This window comes from Paramisgurnus dabryanus, chromosome 14 (assembly GCF_030506205.2).
Source record: "Paramisgurnus dabryanus chromosome 14, PD_genome_1.1, whole genome shotgun sequence".
In the NCBI taxonomy this organism is placed as follows: Eukaryota; Metazoa; Chordata; class Actinopteri; order Cypriniformes; family Cobitidae; genus Paramisgurnus; species Paramisgurnus dabryanus.
Genome location: NC_133350.1, coordinates 32,456,005 through 32,471,943, shown reverse-complemented (window position 1 = coordinate 32,471,943; position 15,939 = coordinate 32,456,005). Strand labels below are relative to the sequence as shown.

Genomic DNA, 15,939 nt, shown 5'->3' with positions numbered 1-15,939 from the left:
GTGGGCGAAAAGCATTGCCCCTTTGGGAAGTGTTGCACAGAGAGAAAGTGTGTGGCCAAATCTATCAAAATAAACATAGAATCCAAAGGAACAGGTTTCTGTGGTGATGTGGTTATCACAAATGTCCTCTGTTCGACTGAAATAAACACTTTGTTAGAGATATGACAGGGTTTTGGTCATGTTGATTTAACAACCTCAACAGTTACATCAGTTTGATGCACGTTATTGTAAACCTGATCGTCGGTTAGTGTTAGTTGAACGGACGGCAGGTAAGTGTACTGAGGTTTAGTCAACATTACCCAGCCAGTTGGCTGTGTACATAAGCCAATGAAAACCTCTTGTTCCCTTTAAATAAAGTCTTGAATGTCTCCTTTGGTTTTTGCCTGTTTCATGTCGAAATCCGATGAAAACTATTTTGAAAAAGAACCCCAATCAATTAAAGGTCAGTCCTTGAAATTATTTCTAAACATGTCTAAGGCGATGGATTGCTCATGCACAGTTCTCTTCAGGCGTTTCCCTTCTGTCAGGCCAAAATGAACGTTTTCTAAAAGATAACGTTTAATTACACCAACAACGGAAACAATTTGATGCACGCTACTACGTACTTGGTGGTAATTTAGGAATCGCAAAATGCCCCACAGCAGGCGTTACGGGAAAGTCTCACAGGACAGCCTCACAGGACGAGGTGGCCGAGTGGTTAAGGCGATGGACTGCTAATCCATTGTGCTCTGCACGCGTGGGTTCGAATCCCATCCTCGTCGTTGTGACGTTGAACTTTCTTTAAGACGCAACATTGCGTTGTTTCTCACACCTCTAGGAGTGATCTGCTACCATTAGACAAAGCAACGTGTTTTCGTTGCACCAGTTTTGAAGTGCTTACAATCCAGAGTCTCTGATGGACACTTGAGTGTTTTCAGACTTTAAAGTTTCAGACTATGTGCCAAATGTCTAGAAAGTGGTAAAGACTGGGTTGAGCGGATTTTCCTTTGTTGATGTTTGCTGTAAGAGGAACAGAACAGGAATCATAACAACTGAAAAACCTTAGCGGATTGGTTGAAAACATACGTTGTCTCTAGCACAATTTTTATAGGTCAGTGCTAGAGCGTTTAAACGCAGATAGGGAGGTCTAACCGTTCACTTGGACATTATCAAGACAGCTTTAACTGTGGTGAAGCATAACACATGTTGGTTTTTCAATTCTTCAGTCACGTGTGTTCTCATAGGGGTATAGCTCAGTGGTAGAGCATTTGACTGCAGATCAAGAGGTCCCCGGTTCAAATCCGGGTGCCCCCTTAAGCCTGTATGTCCGTAACCTCTTGCGGTAGTTTGCCGCGTTAATCTTTCGGACTCAAAGTTCATCATGGATCCTTTTCACGTAGGTCCTGGAGTGCAGCAGTCCTGCAGAGTTTAGCTCCAGCTCCAATCAGGCCCACATGAACAGGCTAACCAAGGTCTAAAGGTCACCTGAGAACCACAGGTGGATGAGGTTTATTCAGGGTTGGAAATAAAATCTGCAGCATTGCGGCACTTCAGGACCGGCGTTGCCTACCCCTGTTCTAACGCTAAAGACGAGCATACACTGTGCCATTTCAGCACAGTCGTGGCTAAATGCCAACGTACACTATACGAGTAAATCCCATGCGATGTGAAGCCAAAGTTCACAAATTGTGTGCTCACACTATAGCAGGGGTCTTTGACCCTGCTCCTGGTGAGCTTCCGCCCTGCAGATTTTAGCTCCAACCCCAATGAAACTTAGCTGAAGCAGCTTATCAAGGTGTTCAAGGTTGCTTGATAATTACAGACTGTTGTGTTGGAGGTGGGTTGAAACTGAAGTCTGCAGGACAGTAGCCGACCAGCAGCAGGTTTGGAAATATCTGCGTCATTCGGTCAGATCGCAGAGCTGAGACTTGATTGCTCACACGTCATCTCTGAAACAAATCGGAAAGATATCCAAACTAAGAAGTGTGTAGCTGTTTGCCGGTTTCAGAAGAAGCATCCATGCATTTCTGGGAAATGCACCGCCTTTCTCATACAGTTTGTGCGGTCCCTTCAAACGATCGCAAAATATGTGACAAAATGTGTTGATACAACCAAGTGTCAGAGCATGTGGGTTTCTGTAGTGTAGTGGTTATCACGTTCGCCTAACACGCGAAAGGTCCTCGGTTCGAAACCGGGCAGAAATAGTGTATGCCTTTTGATACGCTGCGAGTTAAATTCCTTTCTTGAGCCACGTTACTTCTTGTATCATGAAGCACTTTTAAAGTTACACACAGTTCCCCCCGTCACATTCGCTTCACGCATGAAAGGTGGCGAGTTCTCAAGTGGGCGAAAAGCATTGCCCCTTTGGGAAGTGTTGCACAGAGAGAAAGTGTGTGGCCAAATCTATCAAAATAAACATAGAATCTAAAGGAACAGGTTTCTGTGGTGATGTGGTTATCACAAATGTCCTCGGTTCGACTGAAATAAACACTTTGTTAGAGATATGACAGGGTTTTGGTCATGTTGATTTAACAACCTCAACAGTTACATCAGTTTGATGCACGTTATTGTAAACCTGATCGTCGGTTAGTGTTAGTTGAATGGACGGCAGGTAAGTGTACTGAGGTTTAGTCAACATTACCCAGTCAGTTGGCTGTGTACATAAGCCAATGAAAACCTCTTGTTCCCTTTAAATAAAGTCTTGAATGTCTCCTTTGGTTTTTGCCTGTTTCATGTCGAAATCCGATGAAAACTATTTTGAAAAAGAACCCCAATCAATTAAAGGTCAGTCCTTGAAATTATTTCTAAACATGTCTAAGGCGATGGATTGCTCATGCACAGTTCTCTTCAGGCGTTTCCCTTCTGTCAGGCCAAAATGAACGCTTTCTAAAAGATAACGTTTAATTACACCAACAACGGAAACAATTTGATGCACGCTACTACGTACTTGGTGGTAATTTAGGAATCGCAAAATGCCCCACAGCAGGCGTTACGGGAAAGTCTCACAAGACAGCCTCACAGGACGAGGTGGCCGAGTGGTTAAGGCGATGGACTGCTAATCCATTGTGCTTTGCACGCGTGGGTTCGAATCCCATCCTCGTCGTTGTGACGTTGAACTTTCTTTAAGACGCAACATTGCCGAAGCTTACGTTGTTTCTCACACCTCTAGGAGTGATCTGCTACCATTAGACAAAGCAACGTGTTTTCGTTGCACCAGTTTTGAAGTGCTTACAATCCAGAGTCTCTGATGGACACTTGAGTGTTTTCAGACTTTAAAGTTTCAGACTATGTGCCAACTGTCTAGAAAGTGGTAAAGACTGGGTTGAGCGGATTTACCTTTGTTGATGTTTGCTGTAAGAGGAACAGAACAGGAATCATAACAACTGAAAAACCTTAGCGGAATGGTTGAAAACATACGTTGTCTCTAGCACAATTTTTATAGGTCAGTGCTAGAGCGTTTAAACGCAGATAGGGAGGTCTAACCGTTCACTTGGACATTATCCAGACAGCTTTAACTGTGGTGAAGCATAACACATGTTGGTTTTTCAATTCTTCAGTCACGTGTGTTCTCATAGGGGGTATAGCTCAGTGGTAGAGCATTTGACTGCAGATCAAGAGGTCCCCGTTTCAAATCCGGGTGCCCCCTTAAGCCTGTATGTCCGTAACCTCTTGCGGTAGTTTGCCGCGTTAATCTTTCGGACTCAAAGTTCATCATGGATCCTTTTCACGTAGGTCCTGGAGTGCAGCAGTCCTGCAGAGTTTAGCTCCAGCTCCAATCAGGCCCACATGAACAGGCCTAGGTCTAAAGGTCACCTGCGAACCACAGGTGGATGAGGTTTATTCAGGGTTGGAAATAAAATCTGCAGCATTGCGGCACTTCAGGACCGGCGTTGCCTACCCCTGTTCTAACGCTAAAGACGAGCATACACTGTGCCATTTCAGCACAGCCGTGGCTAAATGCCAACGTACACTATACGAGTAAATCCCATGCGATGTGAAGCCAAAGTTCACAAATTGTGTGCTCACACTATAGCAGGGGTCTTTGACCCTGCTCCTGGTGAGCTTCCGCCCTGCGGATTTTAGCTCCAACCCCAATGAAACTTATCTGAAGCAGCTTATCAAGGTGTTCAAGGTTGCTTGATAATTACAGACTGTTGTGTTGGAGGTGGGTTGAAACTGAAGTCTGCAGGACAGTAGCCGACCAGCAGCAGGTTTGGAAATATCTGCGTTATTCGGTCAGATCGCAGAGCTGAGACTTGACTGCTCACACGTCATCTCTGAAACAAATCGGAGAGATATCCAAACTAAGAAGTGTGTAGCTGTTTGCCGGTTTCAGAAGAAGCATCCATGCATTTCTGGGAAATGCACCGCCTTTCTCATACAGTTTGTGCGGTCCCTTCAAACGATCGCAAAATATGTGACAAAATGCGTTGATACAACCAAGTGTCAGAGTATGTGGGTTTCTGTAGTGTAGTGGTTATCACGTTCGCCTAACACGCGAAAGGTCCTCGGTTTGAAACCGGGCAGAAACAGTGTGTTCTTTTGATACGCTGCGAGTTAAATTCCTTTCTTGAGCCACGTTACTCCTTGTATCATGAAGCACTTTTAACTTCTTACACCCTGAAGCTATTTTGGGGATTTTCGCCTGGATTTGGCCTACCCAATTTCAAAAGCTTCCCATACCCACATGCAGAGGTTTACATACAAAAGTTTGGTATCATTTTACAGGAAACCCTTTGAAATTACATAAAACACTGTTGAAAGTGCTAAACATGGTTGTATGTGATGTCAGGCCTCTAATAAACACAAAAATAAATAGGCGCTTTTTATGTTTTTTTTCTAAAGTTTTTATTTGAAAGTATATATATGTCTCCTTTGGTTTTTGCCTGTTTCATGTCGAAATCCGATGAAAACTATTTTGAAAAAGAACCCCAATCAATTAAAGGTCAGTCCTTGAAATTATTTCTAAACATGTCTAAGGCGATGGATTGCTCATGCACAGTTCTCTTCAGGCGTTTCCCTTCTGTCAGGCCAAAATGAACGCTTTCTAAAAGATAACGTTTAATTACACCAACAACGGAAACAATTTGATGCACGCTACTACGTACTTGGTGGTAATTTAGGAATCGCAAAATGCCCCACAGCAGGCGTTACGGGAAAGTCTCACAGGATGGCCTCACAGGACGAGGTGGCCGAGTGGTTAAGGCGATGGACTGCTAATCCATTGTGCTCTGCACGCGTGGGTTCGAATCCCATCCTCGTCGTTGTGACGTTGAACTTTCTTTAAGACGCAACATTGCCGAAGCTTACGTTGTTTCTCACACCTCTAGGAGTGATCTGCTACCCATTAGACAAAGCAACGTGTTTTCGTTGCACCAGTTTTGAAGTGCTTACAATCCAGAGTCTCTGATGGACACTTGAGTGTTTTCTGACTTTAAAGTTTCAGACTATGTGCCAACTGTCTAGAAAGTGGTAAAGACTGGGTTGAGCGGTTTCAAATCCGGGTGCCCCCTTAAGCCTGTATGTCCGTAACCTCTTGCGGTAGTTTGCCGCGTTAATCTTTCGGACTCAAAGTTCATCATGGATCCTTTTCACGTAGGTCCTGGAGTGCAGCAGTCCTGCAGAGTTTAGCTCCAGCTCCAATCAGGCCCACATGAACAGGCCTAGGTCTAAAGGTCACCTGCGAACCACAGGTGGATGAGGTTTATTCAGGGTTGGAAATAAAATCTGCAGCATTGCGGCACTTCAGGACCGGCGTTGCCTACCCCTGTTCTAACGCTAAAGACGAGCATACACTGTGCCATTTCAGCACAGCCGTGGCTAAATGCCAACGTACACTATACGAGTAAATCCCATGCGATGTGAAGCCAAAGTTCACAAATTGTGTGCTCACACTATAGCAGGGGTCTTTGACCCTGCTCCTGGTGAGCTTCCGCCCTGCGGATTTTAGCTCCAACCCCAATGAAACTTATCTGAAGCAGCTTATCAAGGTGTTCAAGGTTGCTTGATAATTACAGACTGTTGTGTTGGAGGTGGGTTGAAACTGAAGTCTGCAGGACAGTAGCCGACCAGCAGCAGGTTTGGAAATATCTGCGTTATTCGGTCAGATCGCAGAGCTGAGACTTGACTGCTCACACGTCATCTCTGAAACAAATCGGAGAGATATCCAAACTAAGAAGTGTGTAGCTGTTTGCCGGTTTCAGAAGAAGCATCCATGCATTTCTGGGAAATGCACCGCCTTTCTCATACAGTTTGTGCGGTCCCTTCAAACGATCGCAAAATATGTGACAAAATGCGTTGATACAACCAAGTGTCAGAGTATGTGGGTTTCTGTAGTGTAGTGGTTATCACGTTCGCCTTACACGCGAAAGCTCCTCGGTTCGAAACCGGGCAGAAACAGTGTGTTCTTTTGATACGCTGCGAGTTAAATTCCTTTCTTGAGCCACGTTACTCCTTGTATCATGAAGCACTTTTAAAGTTACACACAGTTCCGCCCGTCACATTCGCTTCACACATGAAAGGTGGCCAGTTCTCAAGTGGGCGAAAAGCATTGCCCCTTTGGGAAGTGTTGCACAGAGAGAAAGTGTGTGGCCAAATCTATCAAAATAAACATAGAATCCAAAGGAACAGGTTTCTGTGGTGATGTGGTTATCACAAATGTCCTCTGTTCGACTGAAATAAACACTTTGTTAGAGATATGACAGGGTTTTGGTCATGTTGATTTAACAACCTCAACAGTTACATCAGTTTGATGCACGTTATTGTAAACCTGATCGTCGGTTAGTGTTAGTTGAACGGACGGCAGGTAAGTGTACTGAGGTTTAGTCAACATTACCCAGCCAGTTGGCTGTGTACATAAGCCAATGAAAACCTCTTGTTCCCTTTAAATAAAGTCTTGAATGTCTCCTTTGGTTTTTGCCTGTTTCATGTCGAAATCCGATGAAAACTATTTTGAAAAAGAACCCCAATCAATTAAAGGTCAGTCCTTGAAATTATTTCTAAACATGTCTAAGGCGATGGATTGCTCATGCACAGTTCTCTTCAGGCGTTTCCCTTCTGTCAGGCCAAAATGAACGTTTTCTAAAAGATAACGTTTAATTACACCAACAACGGAAACAATTTGATGCACGCTACTACGTACTTGGTGGTAATTTAGGAATCGCAAAATGCCCCACAGCAGGCGTTACGGGAAAGTCTCACAGGACAGCCTCACAGGACGAGGTGGCCGAGTGGTTAAGGCGATGGACTGCTAATCCATTGTGCTCTGCACGCGTGGGTTCGAATCCCATCCTCGTCGTTGTGACGTTGAACTTTCTTTAAGACGCAACATTGCGTTGTTTCTCACACCTCTAGGAGTGATCTGCTACCATTAGACAAAGCAACGTGTTTTCGTTGCACCAGTTTTGAAGTGCTTACAATCCAGAGTCTCTGATGGACACTTGAGTGTTTTCAGACTTTAAAGTTTCAGACTATGTGCCAAATGTCTAGAAAGTGGTAAAGACTGGGTTGAGCGGATTTTCCTTTGTTGATGTTTGCTGTAAGAGGAACAGAACAGGAATCATAACAACTGAAAAACCTTAGCGGATTGGTTGAAAACATACGTTGTCTCTAGCACAATTTTTATAGGTCAGTGCTAGAGCGTTTAAACGCAGATAGGGAGGTCTAACCGTTCACTTGGACATTATCAAGACAGCTTTAACTGTGGTGAAGCATAACACATGTTGGTTTTTCAATTCTTCAGTCACGTGTGTTCTCATAGGGGGTATAGCTCAGTGGTAGAGCATTTGACTGCAGATCAAGAGGTCCCCGGTTCAAATCCGGGTGCCCCCTTAAGCCTGTATGTCCGTAACCTCTTGCGGTAGTTTGCCGCGTTAATCTTTCGGACTCAAAGTTCATCATGGATCCTTTTCACGTAGGTCCTGGAGTGCAGCAGTCCTGCAGAGTTTAGCTCCAGCTCCAATCAGGCCCACATGAACAGGCTAACCAAGGTCTAAAGGTCACCTGAGAACCACAGGTGGATGAGGTTTATTCAGGGTTGGAAATAAAATCTGCAGCATTGCGGCACTTCAGGACCGGCGTTGCCTACCCCTGTTCTAACGCTAAAGACGAGCATACACTGTGCCATTTCAGCACAGTCGTGGCTAAATGCCAACGTACACTATACGAGTAAATCCCATGCGATGTGAAGCCAAAGTTCACAAATTGTGTGCTCACACTATAGCAGGGGTCTTTGACCCTGCTCCTGGTGAGCTTCCGCCCTGCAGATTTTAGCTCCAACCCCAATGAAACTTAGCTGAAGCAGCTTATCAAGGTGTTCAAGGTTGCTTGATAATTACAGACTGTTGTGTTGGAGGTGGGTTGAAACTGAAGTCTGCAGGACAGTAGCCGACCAGCAGCAGGTTTGGAAATATCTGCGTCATTCGGTCAGATCGCAGAGCTGAGACTTGATTGCTCACACGTCATCTCTGAAACAAATCGGAGAGATATCCAAACTAAGAAGTGTGTAGCTGTTTGCCGGTTTCAGAAGAAGCATCCATGCATTTCTGGGAAATGCACCGCCTTTCTCATACAGTTTGTGCGGTCCCTTCAAACGATCGCAAAATATGTGACAAAATGTGTTGATACAACCAAGTGTCAGAGCATGTGGGTTTCTGTAGTGTAGTGGTTATCACGTTCGCCTAACACGCGAAAGGTCCTCGGTTCGAAACCGGGCAGAAATAGTGTATGCCTTTTGATACGCTGCGAGTTAAATTCCTTTCTTGAGCCACGTTACTTCTTGTATCATGAAGCACTTTTAAAGTTACACACAGTTCCCCCCGTCACATTCGCTTCACGCATGAAAGGTGGCGAGTTCTCAAGTGGGCGAAAAGCATTGCCCCTTTGGGAAGTGTTGCACAGAGAGAAAGTGTGTGGCCAAATCTATCAAAATAAACATAGAATCTAAAGGAACAGGTTTCTGTGGTGATGTGGTTATCACAAATGTCCTCGGTTCGACTGAAATAAACACTTTGTTAGAGATATGACAGGGTTTTGGTCATGTTGATTTAACAACCTCAACAGTTACATCAGTTTGATGCACGTTATTGTAAACCTGATCGTCGGTTAGTGTTAGTTGAATGGACGGCAGGTAAGTGTACTGAGGTTTAGTCAACATTACCCAGTCAGTTGGCTGTGTACATAAGCCAATGAAAACCTCTTGTTCCCTTTAAATAAAGTCTTGAATGTCTCCTTTGGTTTTTGCCTGTTTCATGTCGAAATCCGATGAAAACTATTTTGAAAAAGAACCCCAATCAATTAAAGGTCAGTCCTTGAAATTATTTCTAAACATGTCTAAGGCGATGGATTGCTCATGCACAGTTCTCTTCAGGCGTTTCCCTTCTGTCAGGCCAAAATGAACGCTTTCTAAAAGATAACGTTTAATTACACCAACAACGGAAACAATTTGATGCACGCTACTACGTACTTGGTGGTAATTTAGGAATCGCAAAATGCCCCACAGCAGGCGTTACGGGAAAGTCTCACAAGACAGCCTCACAGGACGAGGTGGCCGAGTGGTTAAGGCAATGGACTGCTAATCCATTGTGCTTTGCACGTGTGGGTTCGAATCCCATCCTCGTCGTTGTGACGTTGAACTTTCTTTAAGACGCAACATTGCCGAAGCTTACGTTGTTTCTCACACCTCTAGGAGTGATCTGCTACCATTAGACAAAGCAACGTGTTTTCGTTGCACCAGTTTTGAAGTGCTTACAATCCAGAGTCTCTGATGGACACTTGAGTGTTTTCAGACTTTAAAGTTTCAGACTATGTGCCAACTGTCTAGAAAGTGGTAAAGACTGGGTTGAGCGGATTTACCTTTGTTGATGTTTGCTGTAAGAGGAACAGAACAGGAATCATAACAACTGAAAAACCTTAGCGGAATGGTTGAAAACATACGTTGTCTCTAGCACAATTTTTATAGGTCAGTGCTAGAGCGTTTAAACGCAGATAGGGAGGTCTAACCGTTCACTTGGACATTATCCAGACAGCTTTAACTGTGGTGAAGCATAACACATGTTGGTTTTTCAATTCTTCAGTCACGTGTGTTCTCATAGGGGGTATAGCTCAGTGGTAGAGCATTTGACTGCAGATCAAGAGGTCCCCGTTTCAAATCCGGGTGCCCCCTTAAGCCTGTATGTCCGTAACCTCTTGCGGTAGTTTGCCGCGTTAATCTTTCGGACTCAAAGTTCATCATGGATCCTTTTCACGTAGGTCCTGGAGTGCAGCAGTCCTGCAGAGTTTAGCTCCAGCTCCAATCAGGCCCACATGAACAGGCCTAGGTCTAAAGGTCACCTGCGAACCACAGGTGGATGAGGTTTATTCAGGGTTGGAAATAAAATCTGCAGCATTGCGGCACTTCAGGACCGGCGTTGCCTACCCCTGTTCTAACGCTAAAGACGAGCATACACTGTGCCATTTCAGCACAGCCGTGGCTAAATGCCAACGTACACTATACGAGTAAATCCCATGCGATGTGATGCCAAAGTTCACAAATTGTGTGCTCACACTATAGCAGGGGTCTTTGACCCTGCTCCTGGTGAGCTTCCGCCCTGCGGATTTTAGCTCCAACCCCAATGAAACTTATCTGAAGCAGCTTATCAAGGTGTTCAAGGTTGCTTGATAATTACAGACTGTTGTGTTGGAGGTGGGTTGAAACTGAAGTCTGCAGGACAGTAGCCGACCAGCAGCAGGTTTGGAAATATCTGCGTTATTCGGTCAGATCGCAGAGCTGAGACTTGACTGCTCACACGTCATCTCTGAAACAAATCGGAGAGATATCCAAACTAAGAAGTGTGTAGCTGTTTGCCGGTTTCAGAAGAAGCATCCATGCATTTCTGGGAAATGCACCGCCTTTCTCATACAGTTTGTGCAGTCCCTTCAAACGATCGCAAAATATGTGACAAAATGCGTTGATACAACCAAGTGTCAGAGTATGTGGGTTTCTGTAGTGTAGTGGTTATCACGTTCGCCTAACACGCGAAAGGTCCTCGGTTTGAAACCGGGCAGAAACAGTGTGTTCTTTTGATACGCTGCGAGTTAAATTCCTTTCTTGAGCCACGTTACTCCTTGTATCATGAAGCACTTTTAACTTCTTACACCCTGAAGCTATTTTGGGGATTTTCGCCTGGATTTGGCCTACCCAATTTCAAAAGCTTCCCATACCCACATGCAGAGGTTTACATACAAAAGTTTGGTATCATTTTACAGGAAACCCTTTGAAATTACATAAAACACTGTTGAAAGTGCTAAACATGGTTGTATGTGATGTCAGGCCTCTAATAAACACAAAAATAAATAGGCGCTTTTTATGTTTTTTTTCTAAAGTTTTTATTTGAAAGTATATATATGTCTCCTTTGGTTTTTGCCTGTTTCATGTCGAAATCCGATGAAAACTATTTTGAAAAAGAACCCCAATCAATTAAAGGTCAGTCCTTGAAATTATTTCTAAACATGTCTAAGGCGATGGATTGCTCATGCACAGTTCTCTTCAGGCGTTTCCCTTCTGTCAGGCCAAAATGAACGCTTTCTAAAAGATAACGTTTAATTACACCAACAACGGAAACAATTTGATGCACGCTACTACGTACTTGGTGGTAATTTAGGAATCGCAAAATGCCCCACAGCAGGCGTTACGGGAAAGTCTCACAGGATGGCCTCACAGGACGAGGTGGCCGAGTGGTTAAGGCGATGGACTGCTAATCCATTGTGCTCTGCACGCGTGGGTTCGAATCCCATCCTCGTCGTTGTGACGTTGAACTTTCTTTAAGACGCAACATTGCCGAAGCTTACGTTGTTTCTCACACCTCTAGGAGTGATCTGCTACCCATTAGACAAAGCAACGTGTTTTCGTTGCACCAGTTTTGAAGTGCTTACAATCCAGAGTCTCTGATGGACACTTGAGTGTTTTCAGACTTTAAAGTTTCAGACTATGTGCCAACTGTCTAGAAAGTGGTAAAGACTGGGTTGAGCGGTTTCAAATCCGGGTGCCCCCTTAAGCCTGTATGTCCGTAACCTCTTGCGGTAGTTTGCCGCGTTAATCTTTCGGACTCAAAGTTCATCATGGATCCTTTTCACGTAGGTCCTGGAGTGCAGCAGTCCTGCAGAGTTTAGCTCCAGCTCCAATCAGGCCCACATGAACAGGCCTAGGTCTAAAGGTCACCTGCGAACCACAGGTGGATGAGGTTTATTCAGGGTTGGAAATAAAATCTGCAGCATTGCGGCACTTCAGGACCGGCGTTGCCTACCCCTGTTCTAACGCTAAAGACGAGCATACACTGTGCCATTTCAGCACAGCCGTGGCTAAATGCCAACGTACACTATACGAGTAAATCCCATGCGATGTGAAGCCAAAGTTCACAAATTGTGTGCTCACACTATAGCAGGGGTCTTTGACCCTGCTCCTGGTGAGCTTCCGCCCTGCGGATTTTAGCTCCAACCCCAATGAAACTTATCTGAAGCAGCTTATCAAGGTGTTCAAGGTTGCTTGATAATTACAGACTGTTGTGTTGGAGGTGGGTTGAAACTGAAGTCTGCAGGACAGTAGCCGACCAGCAGCAGGTTTGGAAATATCTGCGTTATTCGGTCAGATCGCAGAGCTGAGACTTGACTGCTCACACGTCATCTCTGAAACAAATCGGAGAGATATCCAAACTAAGAAGTGTGTAGCTGTTTGCCGGTTTCAGAAGAAGCATCCATGCATTTCTGGGAAATGCACCGCCTTTCTCATACAGTTTGTGCGGTCCCTTCAAACGATCGCAAAATATGTGACAAAATGCGTTGATACAACCAAGTGTCAGAGTATGTGGGTTTCTGTAGTGTAGTGGTTATCACGTTCGCCTAACACGCGAAAGGTCCTCGGTTCGAAACCGGGCAGAAACAGTGTGTTCTTTTGATACGCTGCGAGTTAAATTCCTTTCTTGAGCCACGTTACTCCTTGTATCATGAAGCACTTTTAAAGTTACACACAGTTCCGCCCGTCACATTCGCTTCACACATGAAAGGTGGCCAGTTCTCAAGTGGGCGAAAAGCATTGCCCCTTTGGGAAGTGTTGCACAGAGAGAAAGTGTGTGGCCAAATCTATCAAAATAAACATAGAATCCAAAGGAACAGGTTTCTGTGGTGATGTGGTTATCACAAATGTCCTCGGTTCGACTGAAATAAACACTTTGTTAGAGATATGACAGGGTTTTGGTCATGTTGATTTAACAACCTCAACAGTTACATCAGTTTGATGCACGTTATTGTAAACCTGATCGTCGGTTAGTGTTAGTTGAACGGACGGCAGGTAAGTGTACTGAGGTTTAGTCAACATTACCCAGCCAGTTGGCTGTGTACATAAGCCAATGAAAACCTCTTGTTCCCTTTAAATAAAGTCTTGAATGTCTCCTTTGGTTTTTGCCTGTTTCATGTCGAAATCCGATGAAAACTATTTTGAAAAAGAACCCCAATCAATTAAAGGTCAGTCCTTGAAATTATTTCTAAACATGTCTAAGGCGATGGATTGCTCATGCACAGTTCTCTTCAGGCGTTTCCCTTCTGTCAGGCCAAAATGAACGTTTTCTAAAAGATAACGTTTAATTACACCAACAACGGAAACAATTTGATGCACGCTACTACGTACTTGGTGGTAATTTAGGAATCGCAAAATGCCCCACAGCAGGCGTTACGGGAAAGTCTCACAGGACAGCCTCACAGGGCGAGGTGGCCGAGTGGTTAAGGCGATGGACTGCTAATCCATTGTGCTCTGCATGCGTGGGTTCGAATCCCATCCTCGTCGTTGTGACGTTGAACTTTCTTTAAGACGCAACATTGCGTTGTTTCTCACACCTCTAGGAGTGATCTGCTACCATTAGACAAAGCAACGTGTTTTCGTTGCACCAGTTTTGAAGTGCTTACAATCCAGAGTCTCTGATGGACACTTGAGTGTTTTCAGACTTTAAAGTTTCAGACTATGTGCCAACTGTCTAGAAAGTGGTAAAGACTGGGTTGAGCGGATTTTCCTTTGTTGATGTTTGCTGTAAGAGGAACAGAACAGGAATCATAACAACTGAAAAACCTTAGCGGAATGGTTGAAAACATACGTTGTCTCTAGCACAATTTTTATAGGTCAGTGCTAGAGCGTTTAAACGCAGATAGGGAGGTCTAACCGTTCACTTGGACATTATCAAGACAGCTTTAACTGTGGTGAAGCATAACACATGTTGGTTTTTCAATTCTTCAGTCACGCGTGTTCTCATAGGGGGTATAGCTCAGTGGTAGAGCATTTGACTGCAGATCAAGAGGTCCCCGGTTCAAATCCGGGTGTCCCCTTAAGCCTGTATGTCCGTAACCTCTTGCGGTAGTTTGCTGCGTTAATCTTTCTGACTCAAAGTTCATCATGGATCCTTTTCACGTAGGTCCTGGAGTGCAGCAGTCCTGCAGAGTTTAGCTCCAGCTCCAATCAGGCCCACATGAACAGGCTAACCAAGGTCTAAAGGTCACCTGAGAACCACAGGTGGATGAGGTTTATTCAGGGTTGGAAATAAAATCTGCAGCATTGCGGCACTTCAGGACCGGCGTTGCCTACCCCTGTTCTAACACTAAAGACGAGCATACACTGTGCCATTTCAGCACAGTCGTGGCTAAATGCCAACGTACACTATACGAGTAAATCCCATGCGATGTGAAGCCAAAGTTCACAAATTGTGTGCTCACACTATAGCAGGGGTCTTTGACCCTGCTCCTGGTGAGCTTCCGCCCTGCAGATTTTAGCTCCAACCCCAATGAAACTTAGCTGAAGCAGCTTATCAAGGTGTTCAAGGTTGCTTGATAATTACAGACTGTTGTGTTGGAGGTGGGTTGAAACTGAAGTCTGCAGGACAGTAGCCGGCCAGCAGCAGGTTTGGAAATATCTGCGTTATTCGGTCAGATCGCAGAGCTGAGACTTGACTGCTCACACGTCATCTCTGAAACAAATCGGAGAGATATCCAAACTAAGAAGTGTGTAGCTGTTTGCCGGTTTCAGAAGAAGCATCCATGCATTTCTGGGAAATGCACCGCCTTTCTCATACAGTTTGTGCGGTCCCTTCAACCGATCGCAAAATATGTGACAAAATGTGTTGATACAACCAAGTGTCAGAGCATGTGGGTTTCTGTAGTGTAGTGGTTATCACGTTCGCCTAACACGCGAAAGGTCCTCGGTTCGAAACCGGGCAGAAACAGTGTATGCCTTTTGATACGCTGCGAGTTAAATTCCTTTCTTGAGCCACGTTACTTCTTGTATCATGAAGCACTTTGAAAGTTACACACAGTTCCGCCCGTCACATTCGCTTCACGCATGAAAGGTGGCCAGTTCTCAAGTGGGCGAAAAGCATTGCCCCTTTGGGAAGTGTTGCACAGAGAGAAAGTGTGTGGCCAAATCTATCAAAATAAACATAGAATCTAAAGGAACAGGTTTCTGTGGTGATGTGGTTATCACAAATGTCCTCGGTTCGACTGAAATAAACACTTTGTTAGAGATATGACAGGGTTTTGGTCATGTTGATTTAACAACCTCAACAGTTACATCAGTTTGATGCACGTTATTGTAAACCTGATCGTCGGTTAGTGTTAGTTGAATGGACGGCAGGTAAGTGTACTGAGGTTTAGTCAACATTACCCAGCCAGTTGGCTGTGTACATAAGCCAATGAAAACCTCTTGTTCCCTTTAAATAAAGTCTTGAATGTCTCCTTTGGTTTTTGCCTGTTTCATGTCGAAATCCGATGAAAACTATTTTGAAAAAGAACCCCAATCAATTAAAGGTCAGTCCTTGAAATTATTTCTAAACATGTCTAAGGCGATGGATTGCTCATGCACAGTTCTCTTCAGGCGTTTCCCTTCTGTCAGGCCAAAATGAACGCTTTCTAAAAGATAACGTTTAATTACACCAACAACGGAAACAATTT

At 44.5% G+C, this 15,939-nt stretch overlaps 19 non-coding genes across 19 annotated transcripts; all 19 read left to right on the top strand.

The window, feature by feature from the left end:
- The first annotated feature begins 679 nt into the window (after window positions 1-679).
- On the top strand, window positions 680-761 carry trnas-gcu (transfer RNA serine (anticodon GCU)). The gene has a single exon. It is a non-coding gene; the product is annotated as a tRNA-Ser (tRNA).
- A 460-nt stretch (window positions 762-1,221) lies between these two features.
- Window positions 1,222-1,293, top strand: trnac-gca (transfer RNA cysteine (anticodon GCA)). Its single transcript has one exon. It is a non-coding gene; the product is annotated as a tRNA-Cys (tRNA).
- An 817-nt stretch (window positions 1,294-2,110) lies between these two features.
- Window positions 2,111-2,183, top strand: trnav-aac (transfer RNA valine (anticodon AAC)). The gene has a single exon. It is a non-coding gene; the product is annotated as a tRNA-Val (tRNA).
- An 817-nt stretch (window positions 2,184-3,000) lies between these two features.
- Window positions 3,001-3,082, top strand: trnas-gcu (transfer RNA serine (anticodon GCU)). The gene has a single exon. It is a non-coding gene; the product is annotated as a tRNA-Ser (tRNA).
- A 471-nt stretch (window positions 3,083-3,553) lies between these two features.
- trnac-gca (transfer RNA cysteine (anticodon GCA)) lies at window positions 3,554-3,625 on the top strand. The gene has a single exon. It is a non-coding gene; the product is annotated as a tRNA-Cys (tRNA).
- Window positions 3,626-4,438: 813 nt separating this feature from the next.
- Window positions 4,439-4,511, top strand: trnav-aac (transfer RNA valine (anticodon AAC)). Its single transcript has one exon. It is a non-coding gene; the product is annotated as a tRNA-Val (tRNA).
- Window positions 4,512-5,161: 650 nt separating this feature from the next.
- Window positions 5,162-5,243, top strand: trnas-gcu (transfer RNA serine (anticodon GCU)). Its single transcript has one exon. It is a non-coding gene; the product is annotated as a tRNA-Ser (tRNA).
- A 1,062-nt stretch (window positions 5,244-6,305) lies between these two features.
- On the top strand, window positions 6,306-6,378 carry trnav-uac (transfer RNA valine (anticodon UAC)). Its single transcript has one exon. It is a non-coding gene; the product is annotated as a tRNA-Val (tRNA).
- Window positions 6,379-7,194: 816 nt separating this feature from the next.
- Window positions 7,195-7,276, top strand: trnas-gcu (transfer RNA serine (anticodon GCU)). The gene has a single exon. It is a non-coding gene; the product is annotated as a tRNA-Ser (tRNA).
- A 461-nt stretch (window positions 7,277-7,737) lies between these two features.
- trnac-gca (transfer RNA cysteine (anticodon GCA)) lies at window positions 7,738-7,809 on the top strand. Its single transcript has one exon. It is a non-coding gene; the product is annotated as a tRNA-Cys (tRNA).
- An 817-nt stretch (window positions 7,810-8,626) lies between these two features.
- Window positions 8,627-8,699, top strand: trnav-aac (transfer RNA valine (anticodon AAC)). Its single transcript has one exon. It is a non-coding gene; the product is annotated as a tRNA-Val (tRNA).
- An 817-nt stretch (window positions 8,700-9,516) lies between these two features.
- Window positions 9,517-9,598, top strand: trnas-gcu (transfer RNA serine (anticodon GCU)). Its single transcript has one exon. It is a non-coding gene; the product is annotated as a tRNA-Ser (tRNA).
- A 471-nt stretch (window positions 9,599-10,069) lies between these two features.
- Window positions 10,070-10,141, top strand: trnac-gca (transfer RNA cysteine (anticodon GCA)). Its single transcript has one exon. It is a non-coding gene; the product is annotated as a tRNA-Cys (tRNA).
- An 813-nt stretch (window positions 10,142-10,954) lies between these two features.
- trnav-aac (transfer RNA valine (anticodon AAC)) lies at window positions 10,955-11,027 on the top strand. Its single transcript has one exon. It is a non-coding gene; the product is annotated as a tRNA-Val (tRNA).
- A 650-nt stretch (window positions 11,028-11,677) lies between these two features.
- On the top strand, window positions 11,678-11,759 carry trnas-gcu (transfer RNA serine (anticodon GCU)). The gene has a single exon. It is a non-coding gene; the product is annotated as a tRNA-Ser (tRNA).
- A 1,062-nt stretch (window positions 11,760-12,821) lies between these two features.
- On the top strand, window positions 12,822-12,894 carry trnav-aac (transfer RNA valine (anticodon AAC)). Its single transcript has one exon. It is a non-coding gene; the product is annotated as a tRNA-Val (tRNA).
- An 816-nt stretch (window positions 12,895-13,710) lies between these two features.
- Window positions 13,711-13,792, top strand: trnas-gcu (transfer RNA serine (anticodon GCU)). Its single transcript has one exon. It is a non-coding gene; the product is annotated as a tRNA-Ser (tRNA).
- A 461-nt stretch (window positions 13,793-14,253) lies between these two features.
- On the top strand, window positions 14,254-14,325 carry trnac-gca (transfer RNA cysteine (anticodon GCA)). Its single transcript has one exon. It is a non-coding gene; the product is annotated as a tRNA-Cys (tRNA).
- Window positions 14,326-15,142: 817 nt separating this feature from the next.
- On the top strand, window positions 15,143-15,215 carry trnav-aac (transfer RNA valine (anticodon AAC)). The gene has a single exon. It is a non-coding gene; the product is annotated as a tRNA-Val (tRNA).
- Window positions 15,216-15,939: the final 724 nt, after the last annotated feature.